The sequence below is a fragment of the Dendrobates tinctorius genome, unplaced genomic scaffold, assembly GCF_039654945.1.
Source record: "Dendrobates tinctorius isolate UK_male_01 unplaced genomic scaffold, ASM3965494v1 ptg000151l, whole genome shotgun sequence".
Taxonomy (NCBI): Eukaryota; Metazoa; Chordata; class Amphibia; order Anura; family Dendrobatidae; genus Dendrobates; species Dendrobates tinctorius.
This window is the reverse complement of record NW_027361818.1, coordinates 1,720,110-1,741,101: the sequence shown is the minus strand read 5'-3', so window position 1 is coordinate 1,741,101 and position 20,992 is coordinate 1,720,110. Positions and strand designations below refer to the sequence as shown.

The following is a 20,992-nucleotide window of genomic DNA, read 5'->3' as shown; positions in this document are numbered from 1 at the left end:
TTGATGACATCATTTGCAGATAATAGAAATCTATGTATTGGTTGCTGGAAATCCTCTACACCAAATTTCTTTCAGCAATAAAAAGTCAATGAAAGAATTTAAACTGGTTCCAAAAAGACAACTGAGAACAATCAGCAATGCCATATATTTTGATGGCTGCATTTTTAAGACGATGGACTTGAAATCTTCATGTTGGATGAAATCGTGTTCACAGTTTATTGTTTTACCTTTGAAAAGATTGGATTTTGCACATGAAAGATTAGTGAAAAGAAAATATAGTAGAAGCTGGGAATAATAAAACAATGCAGATTAATTCCCTGACAGTGTGCGGAAAACAAAGACAATTTTCACCATGAAAAACATGTGGTGAACAAAATCTCTGCGTTTCTCAATATACAATCCATTCATCTCCTTCTACTCTTTGATCTCAGACCACTCCTTTCTCTTCAGTAAGTCAGTCTAGTTTTCATGCTCATGGCTGTGTAGTTCAGTAGAGATTCTGGTGAACTTAGACCAAAATTTTCTCACAGGCTCTCCCTCTGTGCTCACATGGCAAAAACATCTGATAGATTATTCAACAGTTGGCTGTGATGGCCGAGTGGTTAAGGCGTTGGACTTGAAAGCAAATCCTGTTCACAGTGCAATGTTTTACTTGGTCAAAACTTTGGACCTTCTCGAAAAGAGTAAAATAATAAATACAGTATATTATTAAAACGGGCCAAGTGATATGAAAATGGGACAACTCCAACATGTTTGACTCAAAATCTGCCTCAAGAATGAAATTAAGCAGAATGAAAACTTCAAGAAATATTACTCGATGTTTCCCAAGATATTGATGACATCATTTGCAGATAATAGAAATCCATGTATTGGTTGCTGGAAATCCTCTACACCAAATTTATTTCAGCAATAAAAAGTCAATGAAAGTATTTAAACTGGTTCCAAAAAGACAACTGAGAACCATCAGCAATGCCATATATTTTGATGGCTGCATTTTTAAGACGATGGACTTGAAATCTTCATGTTGGATGAAATCGTGTTCATTGTTTTACCTTTGAAAAGATTGGATTTTGCACATGAAAGATTAGTGAAAAGAAAATATAGTAAAAGCTGGGAATAATAAAACAATGCAGATTAATTCCCTGACAGTGTGCGGAAACCAAAGACAATTTTAACCATGAGAAACACGTGGTCAACAAAATCTCTGCGTTTCTCAATATACAATCCATTCATCTCCTTCTACTCTTTGATCTCAGACCACTCCTTTCTCTTCAGTAAGTCAGTCAAGTTCTCCTGCTCATGGCTGTATCCTACAATAGATATTCATGCGAATTTAGGCCAAAATCTTTTCACAGGCTGTTCTCTGTGTTCACATGGCAAACACATCTGATAAAGTGAGACTATAATTGGGTGTGATGGCCGCAAATCCCCACACAGGTTCAAATCCTGTTCGCAGTGCAGTGTTTTACTTGGTCAAAACTTTGGACCTTCTCAAAAAGAGTAAAATAATATATACAGTATATTATTAAAATGAGCCAAGACATATGAAAATGGGACAACTATGTATATTTGAGTCGAAATCTGTCTCAAGAATGAAATTAACAAGTATGAAAACTTAAAGAAATATTACTAGATGTTTCCCATGATATTGATGACATCATTTGCAGATAATAGAAATCTATGTATTGGTTGCTGGAAATCCTCTACACCAAATTTCTTTCAGCAATAAAAAGTCAATGAAAGTATTTAAACTGGTTCCAAAAAGACAACTGAGAACCATCAGCAATGCCATATCTTTTGATGGCTGCATTTTTAAGACGATGGACTTGAAATCTTCATGTTGGATGAAATCGTGTTCATTGTTTAACCTTTGAAAAGATTGGATTTTGCACATGAAAGATTAGTGAAAAGAAAATATAGTAAAAGCTGGGAATAATAAAACAATGCAGATTAATTCCCTGACAGTGTGCGGAAACCAAAGACAATTTTAACCATGAGAAACACGTGGTCAACAAAATCTCTGCGTTTCTCAATATACAATCCATTCATCTCCTTCTACTCTTTGATCTCAGACCACTATTTTCTCTTCAGTAAGTCAGTCAAATTCTCTTGCTCATGGCTGTATCCTACAATAGATATTCATGCGAATTTAGGCCAAAATCTTTTCACAGGCTGTTCTCTGTGTTCACATGGCAAACACATCTGATAAAGTGAGCCTATAATTGGCTGTGATGGCTGCAAATCCCCACACAGGTTCAAATCCTGTTCACAGTGCAGTGTTTTACTTGGTCAAAACTTTGGACCTTCTCGAAAAGAGTAAAATAATATATACAGTACATTATTAAAATGGACCAAGACATAAAAATGGGACAACTAAGTATATTTGAGTCGAAATCTGTCTCAAGAATGAAATTAACAAGTATGAAAACTTAAAGAAGTATTACTAGATGTTTCCCATGATATTGATGACATCATTTGCAGATAATAGAAATCTATGTATTGGTTGCTGGAAATCCTCTACACCAAATTTCTTTCAGCAATGAAAAGTCAATGAAAGTATTTAAACTGGTTCCAAAAAGACAACTGAGAACCATCAGCAATGCCATATATTTTGATGGCTGCATTTTTAAGACGATGGACTTGAAATCTTCATGTTGGATGAAATCGTGTTCACAGTTTATTGTTTTACCTTTGAAAAGATTGGATTTTGCACATGAAAGATTAGTGAAAAGAAAATATAGTAGAAGCTGGGAATAATAAAACAATGCAGATTAATTCCCTGACAGTGTGTGGAAATCAAAGACAATTTTCACCATGAAAAACATGTGGTGAACAAAATCTCTGCGTTTCTCAATATACAATCCATTCATCTCCTTATACTCTTTGATCTCAGACCACTCCTTTCTCTTCAGTAAGTCAGTCTAGTTTTCATGCTCATGGCTGTGTAGTTCAGTAGAGATTCAGGTGAACTTAGACCAAAATTTTCTCACAGGCTCTCCCTCTGTGCTCACATGGCAAAAACATCTGATAGATTATTCAACAGTTGGCTGTGATGGCCGAGTGGTTAAGGCGTTGGACTTGAAAGCAAATCCTGTTCACAGCGCAATGTTTTACTTGGTCAAAACTTTGGACCTTCTCGAAAAGAGTAAAATAATAAATACAGTATATTATTAAAACGGGCCAAGTGATATGAAAATGGGACAACTCCAACATGTTTGACTCAAAATCTGCCTCAAGAATGAAATTAAGCAGAATGAAAACTTCAAGAAATATTACTCGATGTTTCCCAAGATATTGATGACATCATTTGCAGATAATAGAAATCCATGTATTGGTTGCTGGAAATCCTCTACACCAAATTTATTTCAGCAATAAAAAGTCAATGAAAGTATTTAAACTGGTTCCAAAAAGACAACTGAGAACCATCAGCAATGCCATATATTTTGATGGCTGCATTTTTAAGACGATGGACTTGAAATCTTCATGTTGGATGAAATCGTGTTCATTGTTTTACCTTTGAAAAGATTGGATTTTGCACATGAAAGATTAGTGAAAAGAAAATATAGTAAAAGCTGGGAATAATAAAACAATGCAGATTAATTCCCTGACAGTGTGCGGAAACCAAAGACAATTTTAACCATGAGAAACACGTGGTCAACAAAATCTCTGCGTTTCTCAATATACAATCCATTCATCTCCTTCTACTCTTTGATCTCAGACCACTCCTTTCTCTTCAGTAAGTCAGTCAAGTTCTCCTGCTCATGGCTGTATCCTACAATAGATATTCATGCGAATTTAGGCCAAAATCTTTTCACAGGCTGTTCTCTGTGTTCACATGGCAAACACATCTGATAATGTGAGACTATAATTGGGTGTGATGGCCGCAAATCCCCACACAGGTTCAAATCCTGTTCGCAGTGCAGTGTTTTACTTGGTCAAAACTTTGGACCTTCTCGAAAAGAGTAAAATAATATATACAGTACATTATTAAAATGGACCAAGACATAAAAATGGGACAACTAAGTATATTTGAGTCGAAATCTGTCTCAAGAATGAAATTAACAAGTATGAAAACTTAAAGAAGTATTACTAGATGTTTCCCATGATATTGATGACATCATTTGCAGATAATAGAAATCTATGTATTGGTTGCTGGAAATCCTCTACACCAAATTTCTTTCAGCAATAAAAAGTCAATGAAAGTATTTAAACTGGTTCCAAAAAGACAACTGAGAACCATCAGCAATGCCATATATTTTGATGGCTGCATTTTTAAGACGATGGACTTGAAATCTTCATGTTGGATGAAATCGTGTTCACAGTTTATTGTTTTACCTTTGAAAAGATTGGATTTTGCACATGAAAGATTAGTGAAAAGAAAATATAGTAGAAGCTGGGAATAATAAAACAATGCAGATTAATTCCCTGACAGTGTGTGGAAATCAAAGACAATTTTCACCATGAAAAACATGTGGTGAACAAAATCTCTGCGTTTCTCAATATACAATCCATTCATCTCCTTCTACTCTTTGATCTCAGACCACTCCTTTCTCTTCAGTAAGTCAGTCTAGTTTTCATGCTCATGGCTGTGTAGTTCAGTAGAGATTCAGGTGAACTTAGACCAAAATCTTCTCACAGGCTCTCCCTCTGTGCTCACATGGCAAAAACATCTGATAGATTATTCAACAGTTGGCTGTGATGGCCGAGTGGTTAAGGCTTTGGACTTGAAAGCAAATCCTGTTCACAGCACAGTGTTTTACTGGGTCTAAACTTTGGACCTTCTCGAAAAGAGTAAAATAATATATACAGTATATTATTAAAAGGGGCCAAGTGATATGAAAATGGGACAACTCCAACATGTTTGACTCAAAATCTGCCTCAAGAATGAAATTAAGCAGTATGAAAACTTCAAGAAATATTACTAGATGATTCCCATGATATTGATGACATCATTTGCAGATAATAGAAATCTATGTATTGGTTGCTGGAAATCCTCTACACCAAATTCTTTCAGCAATAAAAAGTCAATGAAAGTATTTAAACTGGTTCCAAAAAGACAACTGAGAACCATCAGCAATGCCATATATTTTGATGGCTGCATTTTTAAGACGATGGACTTGAAATCTTCATGTTGGATGAAATCGTGTTCATTGTTTAACCTTTGAAAAGATTGCATTTTGCACATGAAAGATTAGTGAAAAGAAAATATAGTAAAAGCTGGGAATAATAAAACAATGCAGATTAATTCCCTGACAGTGTGCGGAAACCAAAGACAATTTTAAACATGAGAAACACGTGGTCAACAAAATCTCTGCGTTTCTCAATATACAAGCCATTCATCTCCTTCTACTCTTTAATCTCAGACTACTCCTTTCTCTTCAGTAAGTCAGTCAAGTTTTCTTGCTCATGGCTGTATCCTACAATAGATATTCATGCGAATTTAGGCCAAAATCTTTTCACAGGCTGTTCTCTGTGTTGACATGGCAAACACATCTGATAAAGTGAGCTTATAATTGGCTGTGATGGCTGCAAATCCCCACACAGGTTCAAATCCTGTTCACAGTGCAGTGTTTTACTTGGTCAAAACTTTGGACCTTCTCGAAAAGAGTAAAATAATATATACAGTACATTATGAAAATGGACCAAGACATAAAAATGGAACAACTAAGTATATTTGAGTCGAAATCTGTCTCAAGAATGAAATTAACAAGTATGAAAACTTAAAGAAATATTACTAGATGTTTCCCATGATATTGATGAAATCATTTGCAGATAATAGAAATCTATGTATTGGTTGCTGGAAATCCTCTACACCAAATTTCTTTCAGCAATAAAAAGTCAATGAAAGTATTTAAACTGGTTCCAAAAAGACAACTGAGAACCATCAGCAATGCCAAATATTTTGATGGCTGCATTTTTAAGACGATGGACTTGAAATCTTCATGTTGGATGAAATCGTGTTCACAGTTTATTGTTTTACCTTTGAAAAGATTGGATTTTGCACATGAAAGATTAGTGAAAAGAAAATATAGTAGAAGCTGGGAATAATAAAACAATGCAGATTAATTCCCTGACAGTGTGCGGAAAGCAAAGACAATTTTAACCATGAGAAACATGTGGTGAACAAAATCTCTGCGTTTCTCAATATACAATCCATTCATCTCCTTCTACTCTTTGATCTCAGACCACTCCTTTCTCTTCAGTAAGTCAGTCTAGTTTTCATGCTCATGGCTGTGTAGTTCAGTAGAGATTCAGGTGAACTTAGACCAAAATCTTCTTACAGGCTCTCCCTCTGTGCTCACATGGCAAAAACATCTGATAGATTATTCAACAGTTGGCTGTGATGGCCGAGTGGTTAAGTCATTGGACTTGAAATCCAATGGGGTATCCCCGCACAGATACAAATCCTGTTCAAAGCGCAGTGTTTTACTTGGTCAAAACTTTGTACCTTCTCGAAAAGAGTAAAATAATATATACAGTATATTATTAAAAGGGGACAAGTGATATGAAAATGGGACAACTCCAACATGTTTGACTCAAAATCTGCCTCAAGAATGAAATTAAGCAGTATGAAAACTTCAAGAAATATTACTAGATGATTCCCATGATATTGATGACATCATTTGCAGATAATAGAAATCTATGTATTGGTTGCTGGAAATCCTCTACACCAAATTTCTTTCAGCAATAAAAAGTCAATGAAAGAATTTAAACTGGTTCCAAAAAGACAACTGAGAACCATCAGCAATGCCATATATTTTGATGGCTCCATTTTTAAGACGATGGACTTGAAATCTTCATGTTGGATGAAATCATGTTCAGTTCATTGTATTAGTTTTGAAAAGATTGGATTTTGCGTATGAAAGATTAGTGAAAAGAAAATATAGTAAAAGTTGGGAATAATAAAAAAATGCAGATTAATTCCCTGGCAGTGCGCGGTGTCCAACCACAATTTTATGCATGAGAAACATGTGGTCAACAAAATCACTGCGTTTCTTAATATACAATCCATTTATCTCCTTCTACTCTTTGATCTCAGACCACTTCTTTCTCTTAAGTAAGTCAGTCTAGTTTTCATGCTCATGGCTGTGTAGTTCAGTAGAGATTCAGGTGAACTTAGACCAAAATCTTCTCCCAGGCTCTCCCTCTGTGCTCACATGGCAAAAACATCTGATAGATTATTCAACAGTTGGCTGTGATGGCCGAGTGGTTAAGGCTTTAGACTCGAAATCCAATGGGGTATCTCCGCACAGGATCAAATCCTGTTCACTGCGCAGTGTTTTACTTGGTCAAAACTTTGGACCTTCTCGAAAAGAGTAAAATAATATATACATTATATTACTAAAATGGGCCAAGACATATGAAAATGAGACAACTAAATATATTTGAGTCGAAATCTGTCTCAAGAATGAAATTAACAAGTATGAAAACTTAAAGAAATATTACTATATGTTTCCCATGATATTGATGACATCATTTGCAGATAATAGAAATCTATGTATTGGTTGCTGGAAATCCTCTACACCAAATTTCTTTCAGCAATAAAAAGTCAATGAAAGTATTTAAACTGGTTCCAAAAAGACAACTGAGAACCATCAGCAATGCCATATATTTTGATGGCTGCATTTTTAAGACGATGGACTTGAAATCTTCATGTTGGATGAAATCGTGTTCATTGTTTAACCTTTGAAAAGATTGGATTTTGCACATGAAAGATTAGTGAAAAGAAAATATAGTAAAAGCTGGGAATAATAAAACAATGCAGATTAATTCCCTGACAGTGTGCGGAAATCAAAGACAATTTTAACCATGAGAAACACGTGGTCAACAAAATCTCTGCGTTTCTCAATATACAATCCATTCATCTCCTTCTTCTCTTTAATCTCAGACCACTCCTTTCTCTTCAGTAAGTCAGTCAAGTTCTCTTGCTCATGACTGTATCCTACAATAGATATTCATGTGACTTTAGGCCAAAATCTTTTCACAGGCTGTTCTCTGTGTTCACATGGCAAACACATCTGATAAAGTGAGCCTATAATTGGCTGTGATGGCCGCAAATCCCCAAACAGGTTCAAATCCTGTTCACAGTGCAGTGTTTTACTTGGTGAAAACTTTGGTCCTTCTCGAAAAGAGTAAAATAATATATACAGTATATTAATAAAATGGGCCAAGACATATGAAAATGAGATAACTAAATATATTTGAGTCGAAATCTGTCTCAAGAATGAAATTAACAAGTATGAAAACTTAAAGAAATATTACTAGATGTTTCCCATGATATTGATGACATCATTTGCAGATAATAGAAATCTATGTATTGATAGCTGGAAATTCTCAACACGAAATTTCTTTCAGCAATAAAATGTCAATTAAAGTATTTAAACTGGTTCCAAAGAGACAACTGAGAACCATCAGCAATGCCATATATTTTGATGGCTGCATTTTTAAGACGATGGACTTGAAATCTTCATGTTGGATGAAATCATGTTCAGTTTATTGTATTAGTTTTGAAAAGATTGGATTTTGCTTATGAAAGATTAGTGAAAAGAAAATATAGTAGAAGCTGGGAATAATAAAACAATGCAGATTAATTCCCTGACAGTGTGTGGAAACCAAAGACAATTTTAACCATGAGAAACATGTGGTGAACAAAATTTCTGCGTTTCTCAATATACAATCCATTCATCTCCTTCTACTCTTTGATCTCAGACCACTCCTTTCTCTTCAGTAAGTCAGTCTAGTTTTCATGCTCATGGCTGTGTAGTTCAGTAGAGATTCAGGTGAACTTAGACGAAAATCTTCTCACAGGCTCTCCCTCTGTGCTCACATGGCAAAAACATCTGATAGATTACACTGGTCAACAGCATTTTTGGTGCCAAAGATATTTCATTGAATTTAGGGTAACTTTGGGGTGCTGATTCTGAATATGTCATCAGTTTTGCCAGATTGGCTCAAGTTTTTGAGATTTTTCATAAAATGTGTAAAAAAAAAGACGTAATTTGCTACACGCGCATTAATTTTATTGATATTGTCATGAATACAATAAATTTAACAAAGTAAATGTTGATTTTAGTTTATTTTAACTAGTTTTAGAAAGTAATCTTCAAAAATGAACAAGACATGAAAGATAGGAGACATTTAATCGCTGGAAAAGCGCTTTTTATATGATTTTCTTCTATGTGAGCTATTGGGGCAGTCACGCTGTAGATTCCAGCAGTAATCAGCCATCATATGTCTGTCCCATCTGCCTTGGTACCTTTCCTCCATCACCATAATATCCTGATGAAATCTCTCCCCTTGTTCTTCGCTAAAATCTCCAAGGTTTTCTGGAAATCTGTCCAAGTGACTGTGAAGATAATGCAATTTAATGCTCATGTGTACACCCAGATTTCTAAATCTCAATAGCATGTTTTGTACCAGTTCTTCATAATTGTCTGCCTTTTGATTTCCCAAGAAGTTCTTCACTACCAACACAAAACTACACCATGCAGCAGCTTCAATGTCATTCATTTCCTTAGGAAAATTTGAATCTTTAATGAGTTTCCGAATTTGAGGACCATCAAAGATTCCTGCCTTCAGTTTTTCGCTACTAAGACCAGGGAAAGATCTGCAGATGTACATGAAGCAATTACCATCTTTGTCTAATGCCTTGACGAACTGCTTCATTAATCCTAACTTTATGTGAAGTGGTGGTAGAATGATTTTTTCCCTGTCCACCAAAGGTTCGTTCACTATGTTTGATGCTCCTACTGTCAAGGTGTCCCTTGGAGGCCAATTCAGTTTCTCCCAGTGCTGATGTTTTGCTCTACTATCCCACATGCAGATGAAGCAAGGATACTTTGTGTATCCACTTTGCTGTCCAAGTAAAAAGTTGACCATTTTTAAATCAACACATATCAGCCACGAATGTTCATGGTAGCACAGTTTCTCCAAGACCATTTTGACATTTTGGTATTGTTCTGCAAGTTTAGTTGAGTGAGCTACTGGAAGAGATGCACACTGATTGCCATTGTTCAACAAAACACATTTCAAACTCCTTTTAGAACTATCTATGAAAAGCCTCCAGTCTACAGGACGATATACTTGTAAACCCATTTGCAGCATCAGGCCAGGAATATCCTTACAATATACAAGTAGGTCATCTTCACAGAAAAATGGAAGAAGTGCTTCTTCTCTGGTCCTGTAAGATGTAATTTTAGTTCCAGGCGTCAGACAATTTTTTTCACTTAGCCTTGAAGTTAAAAGTTCGGATGCACTTTTTGAGAGGTTGAGGTCTCTTATTAGATCGTTGAGCTCTCCTTGGGTAAATTGCGTAGGTGTTCTGAAACTTCCTTCATATTCTAGTTCACTTCCAGAACTAATGCTTAGCTCCATACCCTGCATTTCATCATCATCAGGTGGGGGAAGGTCAGGTAACATGGTAAACACAGGTACAGGCACATCTTCACAATGAGGGACAGGCCTTCTTGCAGATTCCATGTTAGGATACTCCCATTTTCGTTTCTTATGCTTATTGAATCCTTGTACTTGCACTGCACAGAAATAACAGTCATCATGATGATTTTTTTGCTCTCTCCACACCATTGGAACACCAAATTTGAAGCTTGTTCTTTGTCCTTTGCTCCATTTTCGTAATAATTCGATACATGCTTTGCACACTATGTGTGGTGCCCAAAACTTGTCTTGGTCCCCAAGCATAACCCCAAAATAGGCAAAATACACTTTTTTAACGAAGTCTGTTATGTTTCTTCTATGTTTTGGCAGTGTATATTCACCACAAATGTAACAGAATGAGTCTGGATCGTTAAGACAACTTCTTCTTGATGAGTTCATGCTTTTCACTGGAAAACAGACAACAACATAAAGTTAGTGCAAAAATCAAGCTATGAACAAACTTTTAGAACACTAATTAACACAAAACTATATTGAGAACTGCTCAGTTCAAGTACTAATCCAAAGAAATTAATGAGATGATGCGTCGCATTTACCAACAAGTGCTATAAATAAGATACCAAAAATCTCAAAAACTTGAGCCAATCTGGCAAAACTGATAGCATATTCAGAATCAGCACCCCAAAAATACCCCAAATTCATTAAAATATTTTGGACACCAGAAAAAAATTTTTTTTTTGTTGACCTGTGTTATTCAACAGTTGGCTGTGATGGCCGAGTGGTTAAGTCGTTGGACTTGAAATCCAATGGGGTATCCCCGCACAGATTCAAATCCTGTTCACAGTGCAGTGTTTTACTTGGTCAAAACTTTGGACCTTCTCGAAAAGAGTAAAATAATATATACAGTATATTATTAAAACGGGCCATGTGATATGAAAATGGGAAAACTCCAACATGTTTGACTCAAAATCTGCCTCAAGAATGAAATTAAGCAGTATGAAAACTTCAAGAAATATTACTCGATGCTTCCCAAGATATTGATGACATCATTTGCAGATAATAGAAATCTATGTATTGGTTGCTGGAAATCCTCTACACCAAATTTATTTCAGCAATAAAAAGTCAATGAAAGTATTTAAACTGGTTCCAAAAAGACAACTGAGAACCATCAGCAATGCCATATATTTTGATGGCTGCGTTTTTAAAACGATGGACTTGAAATCTTCATGTTGGATGAAATCGTGTTCATTGTTTTACCTTTGAAAAGATTGGATTTTGCACATGAAAGATTAGTGAAAAGAAAATATAGTAAAAGCTGGGAATAATAAAACAATGCAGATTAATTCCCTGACAGTGTGCGGAAACCAAAGACAATTTTAACCATGAGAAACAAGTGGTCAACAAAATCTCTGCGTTTCTCAATATACAATCCATTCATCTCCTTCTACTCTTTAATCTCAGACCACTCCTTTCTCTTCAGTAAGTCAGTCAAGTTCTCTTGCTCATGGCTGTATCCTACAATAGAGATTCATGCGAATTTAGGCCAAAATCTTTTCACAGGCTGTTCTCTGTGTTCACATGGCAAACACATCAGATAAAGTGAGCCTATAATTGGCTGTGATGGCCGCAAATCCCCACACAGTTTTAAATCGTGTTCACAGTGCAGTGTTTTACTTGTTCAAAACTTTGGACCTTCTCGAAAAGAGTAAAATAATATATACAGTATATTATTAAAATGGGCCTAGACATATGAAAATGGGACAACTAAGTATATTTGAGTCGAAATCTGTCTCAAGAATGAAATTAACAAGTATGAAAACTTAAAGAAATATTACTAGATGATTCCCATGACATTGATGATATCATTTGCAGATAATCGAAATCTATGTATTGGTTGCTGGAAATCCTCTACACCAAATTTCTTTCAGCAATAAAAAGTCAATGAAAGTATTTAAACTGTTTCCAAAAAGACAACTGAGAACCATCAGCAATGCCATATATTTTGATGGCTGCATTTTTGAGACGATGGACTTGAAATCTTCATGTTGGATGAAATCGTGTTCACAGTTTATTGTTTTACCTTTGAAAAGATTGGATTTTGCACATGAAAGATTATTGAAAAGAAAATATAGTAGAAGCTGGGAATAATAAAACAATGCAGATTAATTCCCTGACAGTGTGCGGAAACCAAAGACAATTTTAACCATGAGAAACATGTGGTGAACAAAATCTCTGCGTTTCTCAATATACAATCCATTCATCTCCTTCTACTCTTTAATCTCAGACCACTCCTTTCTCTTCAGTAAGTCAGTCAAGTTCTCTTGCTCATGGCTGTATCCTACAATAGATATTCATGCGAATTTAGGCCAAAATCTTTTCACAGGCTGTTCTCTGTGTTCACATGGCAAACACATCTGATAAAGTGAGCCTATAATTGTCTGTGATGGCCGCAAATCCCCACACAGGTTCAAATCCTGTTCACAGTGCAGTGTTTCACTTGGTCAAAACTTTGGACCTTCTCGAAAAGAGTAAAATAATATATACAGTATATTATTAAAATAGGCCAAGATATATGAAAATGGGACAACTAAGTATATTTGAGTCGAAATCTGTCTCAAGAATGAAATTAACAAGTATGAAAACTTAAAGAAATATTACTAGATGTTTCCCAAGATATTGATGACATCATTTGCAGATAATAGAAATCTATGTATTGGTTGCTGGAAATCCTCTACACCAAATTTCTTTCAGCAATAAAAAGTCAATGAAAGTATTTAAACTGGTTCCAAAAAGACAACTGAGAACCATCAGCAATGCCATATATTTTGATGGCTGCATTTTTAAGACGATGGACTTGAAATCTTCATGTTGATGAAATCGTGTTCACAGTTTATTGTTTTACCTTTGAAAAGATTGGATTTTGCACATGAAAGATTAGTGAAAAGAAAATATAGTAGAAGCTGGGAATAATAAAACAATGCAGATTAATTCCCTGACAGTGTGTGGAAACCAAAGACAATTTTAACCATGAGAAACATGTGGAGAACAAAATCTATGCGTTTCTCAATATACAATCCATTCATCTCCTTCTACTCTTTGATCTCAGACCACTCCTTTCTCTTCAGTAAGTCAGTCTAGTTTTCATGCTCATGGATGTGTAGTTCAGTAGAGATTCAGGTGAACTTAGACCAAAATCTTCTCACAGGCTCTCCCTCTGTGCTCACATGGCAAAAACATCTGATAGATTATTCAACAGTTGGCTGTGATGGCCGAGTGGTTAAGTCGTTGGACTTGAAATCCAATGGGGTATCCCAGCACAGATTCAAATCCTGTTCACAGCGCAGTGTTTTACTTGGTCAAAACTTTGGACCTTCTCGAAAAGAGTAAAATAATATATACAGTATATTATTAAAACGGGCAAAGTGATATGAAAATGGGACAACTCCAACATGTTTGACTCAAAATCTGCCTCAAGAATGAAATTAAGCAGTATGAAAACTTCAAGAAATATTACTAGATGATTCCCATGATATTGATGATATCATTTGCAGATAATCGAAATCTATGTATTGGTTGCTGGAAATCCTCTACACCAAATTTCTTTCAGCAATAAAAAGTCAATGAAAGTATTTAAACTGTTTCCAAAAAGACAACTGAGAACCATCAGCAATGCCATATATTTTGATGGCTGCATTTTTAAGACGATGGACTTGAAATCTTCATGTTGGATGAAATCGTGTTCACAGTTTATTGTTTTACCTTTGAAAAGATTGGATTTTGCACATGAAAGATTATTGAAAAGAAAATATAGTAGAAGCTGGGAATAATAAAACAATGCAGATTAATTCCCTGACAGTGTGCGGAAACCAAAGACAATTTTAACCATGAGAAACATGTGGTCAACAAAATCTCTGCGTTTCTCAATATACAATCCATTCATCTCCTTCTACTCTTTAATCTCAGACCACTCCTTTTTCTTCAGTAAGTCAGTCAAGTTCTCTTGCTCATGGCTGTATCCTACAATAGATATTCATGCAAATTTAGGCCCAAATCTTTTCACAGGCTGTTCTCTGTGTTCACATGGCAAACACATCTGTTAAAGTGAGCCTATAATTGTATGTGATGGCCGCAAATCCCCACACAGGTTCAAATCCTGTTCACAGTGCAGTGTTTCACTTGGTCAAAACTTTGGACCTTCTCGAAAAGAGTAAAATAATATATACAGTATATTATTAAAATAGGACAAGATATATGAAAATGAGACAACTAAATATATTTGAGTCGAAATCTGTCTCAAGAATGAAATTAACAAGTATGAAAACTTAAAGAAATATTACTAGATGTTTCCCATGATATTGATGACATCATTTGCAGATAATAGAAATCTATGTATTGATAGCTGGAAATCCTCTACACCAAATTTCTTTCAGCAATAAAATGTCAATTAAAGTATTTAAACTGGTTCCAAAAAGACAACTGAGAACCATCAGCAATGCCATATATTTTGATGGCTGCATTTTTAAGACGATGGACTTGAAATCTTCATGTTGGATGAAATCATGTTCAGTTTATTGTATTAGTTTTGAAAAGATTGGATTTTGCTTATGAAAGATTAGTGAAAAGAAAATATAATAAAAGTTGGGAATAATAAAAAAATGCAGATTAATTCCCTGGCAGTGTGCGGTGTCCAACCACAATTTTAAGCATGAGAAACATGTGGTCAACAAAATCACTGCGTTTCTTAATATACAATCCATTTATCTCCTTCTACTCTTTGATCTCAGACCACTTCTTTCTCTTCAGTATGTAAGTCTAGTTTTCATGCTCATGGCTGTGTAGTTCAGTAGAGATTCAGGTGAACTTAGACCAAAATCTTCTCACAGGCTCTCCCTCTGTGCTCACATGGCAAAAACATCTGATAAATTATTCAACAGTTGGCTGTGATGGCTGAGTGGTTAAGGCGTTGTACTTGAAATCCAATGGGGTATCCCCGCACAGCTTCAAATCTTGTTCACAGCGCAGTGTTTTACTTGGTCAAAACTTTGGACCTTCTCGAAAAGAGTAAAATAATATATACAGTATATTATTAAAATGGGCCAAGTGATATGAAAATGGGACAACTCCAACATGTTTGACTCAAAATCTGCCTCAAGAATGAAATTAAGCAGTATGAAAACTTCAAGAAATATTACTCGATGTTTCCCATGATATTGATGACATCATTTGCAGATAATAGAAATCTATGTATTGGTTGCTGGAAATCCTCTACACCAAATTTCTTTCAGCAATAAAAAGTCAATGGTTCCAAAAAGGCAACTGAGAACCATCAGCAATGCCATATATTTTGATGGCTGCATTTTTAAGACGATGGACTTGAAATCTTCATGTTGGATGAAATCGTGTTCATTGTTTTACCTTTGAAAAGATTGGATTTTGCACATGAAAGATTAGTGAAAAGAAAATATAGTAAAAGCTGGGAATAATAAAACAATGCAGATTAATTCCCTGACAGTGTGCGGAAACCAAAGACAATTTTAACCATGAGAAACACGTGGTCAACAAAATCTCTGCGTTTCTCAACATACAATCCATTCATCTCCTTCTACTCTTTAATCTCAGACCACTCCTTTCTCTTCAGTAAGTCAGTCAAGTTCTCTTGCTCATGGCTGTATCCTACAATAGATATTCATGCGAATTTAGGCCAAAATCTTTTCACAGGCTGTTTTCTGTGTTCACATGGCAAACACATCTGATAAAGTGAGCCTATAATTGGCTGTGATGGCCGCAAATCCCCACACAGGTTCAAATCCTGTTCACAGTGCAGTGTTTTACTTGATAAAAACTTTGGACCTTCTCGAAAAGAGTAAAATAATATATACAGTATATTATTAAAATGGGCCAAGACATATGAAAATGAGACAACTAAATATATTTGAGTCGAAATCTGTCTCAAGAATGAAATTAACAAGTATGAAAACTTAAAGAAATATTACTAGATGTTTCCCATGATATTGATGACATCATTTGCAGATAATAGAAATCTATGTATTGATAGCTGGAAATCCTCTACACCAAATTTCTTTCAGCAATAAAATGTCAATTAAAGTATTTAAACTGGTTCCAAAAAGACAACTTAGAACCATCAGCAATGCCATATATTTTGATGGCCGCATTTTTAAGACGATGGACTTGAAATCTTCATGTTGGATGAAATCATGTTCAGTCTATTGTAATAGTTTTGAAAAGATTGGATTTTGCTTATGAAAGATTAGTGAAAAGAAAATATAGTAAAAGTTGGGAATAATAAAAAAATGCAGATTAATTCCCTGGCAGTGCGCAGTGTCCAACCACAATTTTAAGCATGAGAAACATGTGGTCAACAAAATCAATGCGTTTCTTAATATACAATCCATTTATCTCCTTCTACTCTTTGACCTCAGACCACTTCTTTCTCTTCAGTAAGTCAGTCTAGTTTTCATGCTCATGGCTGTGTAGTTCAGTAGAGATTCAGGTGAACTAAGGCCAAAATCTTCTCACAGGCTCTCCCTCTGTGCTCACATGGCAAAAACATCTGATAAATTATTCAACAGTTGGCTGTGATGGCTGAGTGGTTAAGGCGTTGTACTTGAAATCCAATGGGGTATCCCCGCACAGCTTCAAATCTTGTTCACAGCGCAGTGTTTTACTTGGTCAAAACTTTGGACCTTCTCGAAAAGAGTAAAATAATATATACAGTATATTATTAAAATGGGCCAAGTGATATGAAAATGGGACAACTCCAACATGTTTGACTCAAAATCTGCCTCAAGAATGAAATTAAGCAGTATAAAAACTTCAAGAAATATTACTCGATGTTTCCCATGATATTGATGACATCATTTGCAGATAATAGAAATCTATGTATTGGTTGCTGGAAATCCTCTACACCAAATTTCTTTCAGCAATAAAAAGTCAATGGTTCCAAAAAGGCAACTGAGAACCATCAGCAATGCCATATATTTTGATGGCTGCATTTTTAAGACGATGGACTTGAAATCTTCATGTTGGATGAAATCGTGTTCATTGTTTTACCTTTGAAAAGATTGGATTTTGCACATGAAAGATTAGTGAAAAGAAAATATAGTAAAAGCTGGGAATAACAAAACAATGCAGATTAATTCCCTGACAGTGTGCGGAAACCAAAGACAATTTTAACCATGAGAAACACGTGGTCAACAAAATCTCTGCGTTTCTCAACATACAATCCATTCATCTCCTTCTACTCTTTAATCTCAGACCACTCCTTTCTCTTCAGTAAGTCAGTCAAGTTCTCTTGCTCATGGCTGTATCCTACAATAGATATTCATGCGAATTTAGGCCAAAATCTTTTCACAGGCTGTTTTCTGTGTTCACATGGCAAACACATCTGATAAAGTGAGCCTATAATTGGCTGTGATGGCCGCAAATCCCCACACAGGTTCAAATCCTGTTCACAGTGCAGTGTTTTACTTGGTCAAAACTTTGGACCTTCTCGAAAAGAGTAAAATAATATATACAGTATATTATTAAAACGGGCCAAGTGATATGAAAATGGGACAACTTAACATGTTTGACTCGAAATCTGCCTCAAGAATGAGATTTAGCATTATGAAAACTCCAAGAAGTATTACTCGATGTTTCCCATGATATTGATGACATCATTTGCAGATAATAGAAATCTATGTATTGGTTGCTGGAAATCCTCTACACCAAATTTCTTTCAGCAATAAAAAGTCAATGAAAGTATTTAAACTGGTTCCAAAAAGACAACTGAGAACCATCAGCAATGCCATATATTTTGATGGCTGCATTTTTAAGACGATGGACTTGAAATCTTCATGTTGGATGAAATCGTGTTCACAGTTTATTGTTTTACCTTTGAAAAGATTGGATTTTGCACATGAAAGATTAGTGAAAAGAAAATATAGTAAAAGCTGGGAATAATAAAACAATGCAGATTAATTCCCTGACAGTGTGCGGAAACCAAAGACAATTTTAACAATGAGAAACATGTGGTCAACAAAATCTCTGCGTTTCTCAATATACAATCCATTCATCTCCTTCTACTCTTTAATCTCAGACCACTCCTTTCTCTTCAGTAAGTCAGTCAAGTTCTCTTGCTCATGGCTGTATCCTACAATAGATATTCATGCGAATTTAGGCCAAAATCTTTTCACAGGCTGTTCTCTGTGTTCACATGGCAAACACATCTGATAAAGTGAGTCTATAATTGGCTGTGATGGCCGCAAATCCCCACACAGGTTCAAATCCTGTTCACAGTGCAGTGTTTAACTTGGTCAAAACTTTGGACTTTCTCGAAAAGAGTAAAATAATATGTACAGTATATTATTAAAATGGGCCAAGACATATGAAAATGGGACAACTAAATGTGTTTGACTCAATATCTGTCTCAAGAATGAAATTAACAAGTATTAAAACTTAAAGAAATATTACTAGATGTTTCCCCTGATATTGATGACATCATTTGCAGATAATAGAAATCTATGCATTGATAGCTGGAAATCCTCTACACCAATTTTCTTTCAGCAATAAAATGTCAATTAAAGTATTTAAACTGGTTCCAAAAAGACAACTGAGAACCATCAGCAATGCCATATATTTTGATGGCTGCATTTTTAAGACGATGGACTTGAAATCTTCATGTTGGATGAAATCATGTTCAGTTTATTGTATTAGTTTTGAAAAGATTGGATTTTGCTTATGAAAGATTAGTGAAAAGAAAATATAGTAAAAGTTGGGAATAATAAAAAAATGCAGATTAATTCCCTGGCAGTGCGCGGTGTCCAACCACAATTTTAAGCATGAGAAACATGTGGTCAACAAAATCACTGCGTTTCTTAATATACAATCCATTTATCTCCTTCTACTCTTTGATCTCAGACCACTTCTTTCTCTTCAGTAAGTCAGTCTAGTTTTCATGCTCATGGCTGTGTAGTTCAGTAGAGATTCAGGTGAACTTAGACCAAAATCTTCTCACAGGCTCTGCCTCTGTGCTCACATGGCAAAAACATCTGATAGATTATTCAACAGTTGTCTGTGATGGCCGAGTGGTTAAGGCGTTGGACTCGAAATTAGAGTTGAGCGACTTTTGGTTTTTTAGGGTCGCGTTTCGTTTCGTGAAACCCGACTTTTCCAAAAGTCGGGTCGAGCAAGATCGTCCAATTATAGGGAAAAGTCGGGGTCATCCCGAAACATGAAACCCAATGTAAGTCAATGGGGAATAAAAGTCGGCAGTGAGAGGAGGACAGGAAACACCTACAGTGCCCATTTGAATGCCAAAAGCATCAATTCTTCTTTCTTAAGCTTGTCAACCTTAATTAACTTCATAATACAAGTTACGCACTGAAAAATGGGGGTTATTTGGCTACAAACTGTGGGGGGGGAGGGCTGGCTCCAGGTTTTCATGTGCCCTGGGCGAAAGAGCGCCCCTTTAACACATACCACAACTCATCATGCTCCGATACGGCAGAGAAATAGCGGTATAGTACAATGAAAAATACCTCACTTTTTACATCTCATGACGAGGCCCATCTATTTCTCCATACAGAATCATTGGTCCCATATAATGTTTGAAACAGTATATGATGAGCTCCACATAATGCTACAGTATATGTTGGTCCCCATGGATGAAGCTCCACTGTCTTATGGGCCCAAACAATGCTCCAAACATAATGGGCCCCATTTCTAATGCTCTAGTGTATAATGGGCCCTGTAAATGCTGCTCCAGTGTCTGATGTCCACCTTTGGAATGTTCCAGTGTATGGTGGGCCCCATCTATCATTCTCCAGAGTATAGTGCTCCCCAAAAATTGCTGTCCCAACATTGAAAACAATCAAATAAGTCTCCTCGCTAGGGAATCCCTGTACTTGTCTGGACAGGTGCTGTAGCTTGCTTAACAGCTCGCCAGCCGTTCTCACGCCCAGTATGGATTACACGTGATTGCACAAAGGTTAGAAAGGGTACCGTATCCCCAGATAACATGTATGGATAGCGTACACATTCAAAATATATGTCTCAGGAGGCAGGCTCAGACGGTGTTAGGCCCAGTATGGATCGCACGTGATTGCACAAAGGTTAGAAAGGGTACCGTATCCCTGGATAACAAGTATGGATAGCGTACACATTCAAAATATATGTCTCAGGAGGCAGGCTCAGACGGTGTTAGGCCTAGTATGGATTGCACGTGATTGCACAAAGGTTAGAAAGGGTACCGTATCCCTGGATAACATGTATGGATAGCGTACACATTCAAAATATATGTCTCAGGAGGCAGGCTCAGACGGTGTTAGGCCCAGTATGGATTGCACGTGATTGCACAAAGATTAGAAAGGGTACCGTATCCCTGGATAACATGTATGGATAGTGTACACATTCAAAATATATGTCTATACAGCATGAGGCAGTCTCAGACGGTGTTAGGCCCAGTATGGATTGCACGTGATTGCACAAAGGTTAGAAAGGGTACCGTATCCCTGGATAACATGTATGGATAGCGTACACATTCAAAATATATGTCTATACAGCATGAGGCAGGCTCAGATGGTGTTAGGCCCAGTATGGA

The 20,992-nt window shown here is 36.0% G+C and overlaps 5 non-coding genes across 5 annotated transcripts; all 5 read left to right on the top strand.

Moving 5' to 3' along the window:
- Positions 1 to 7,192: 7,192 nt before the first annotated feature.
- TRNAS-CGA (transfer RNA serine (anticodon CGA)) lies at positions 7,193 to 7,274 on the top strand. Its single transcript has one exon. It is a non-coding gene; the product is annotated as a tRNA-Ser (tRNA).
- A 3,882-nt stretch (positions 7,275 to 11,156) lies between these two features.
- TRNAS-UGA (transfer RNA serine (anticodon UGA)) lies at positions 11,157 to 11,238 on the top strand. Its single transcript has one exon. It is a non-coding gene; the product is annotated as a tRNA-Ser (tRNA).
- A 2,413-nt stretch (positions 11,239 to 13,651) lies between these two features.
- TRNAS-UGA (transfer RNA serine (anticodon UGA)) lies at positions 13,652 to 13,733 on the top strand. The gene has a single exon. It is a non-coding gene; the product is annotated as a tRNA-Ser (tRNA).
- A 1,596-nt stretch (positions 13,734 to 15,329) lies between these two features.
- Positions 15,330 to 15,411, top strand: TRNAS-UGA (transfer RNA serine (anticodon UGA)). Its single transcript has one exon. It is a non-coding gene; the product is annotated as a tRNA-Ser (tRNA).
- A 1,574-nt stretch (positions 15,412 to 16,985) lies between these two features.
- Positions 16,986 to 17,067, top strand: TRNAS-UGA (transfer RNA serine (anticodon UGA)). Its single transcript has one exon. It is a non-coding gene; the product is annotated as a tRNA-Ser (tRNA).
- The last annotated feature ends 3,925 nt before the right edge of the window (positions 17,068 to 20,992 follow it).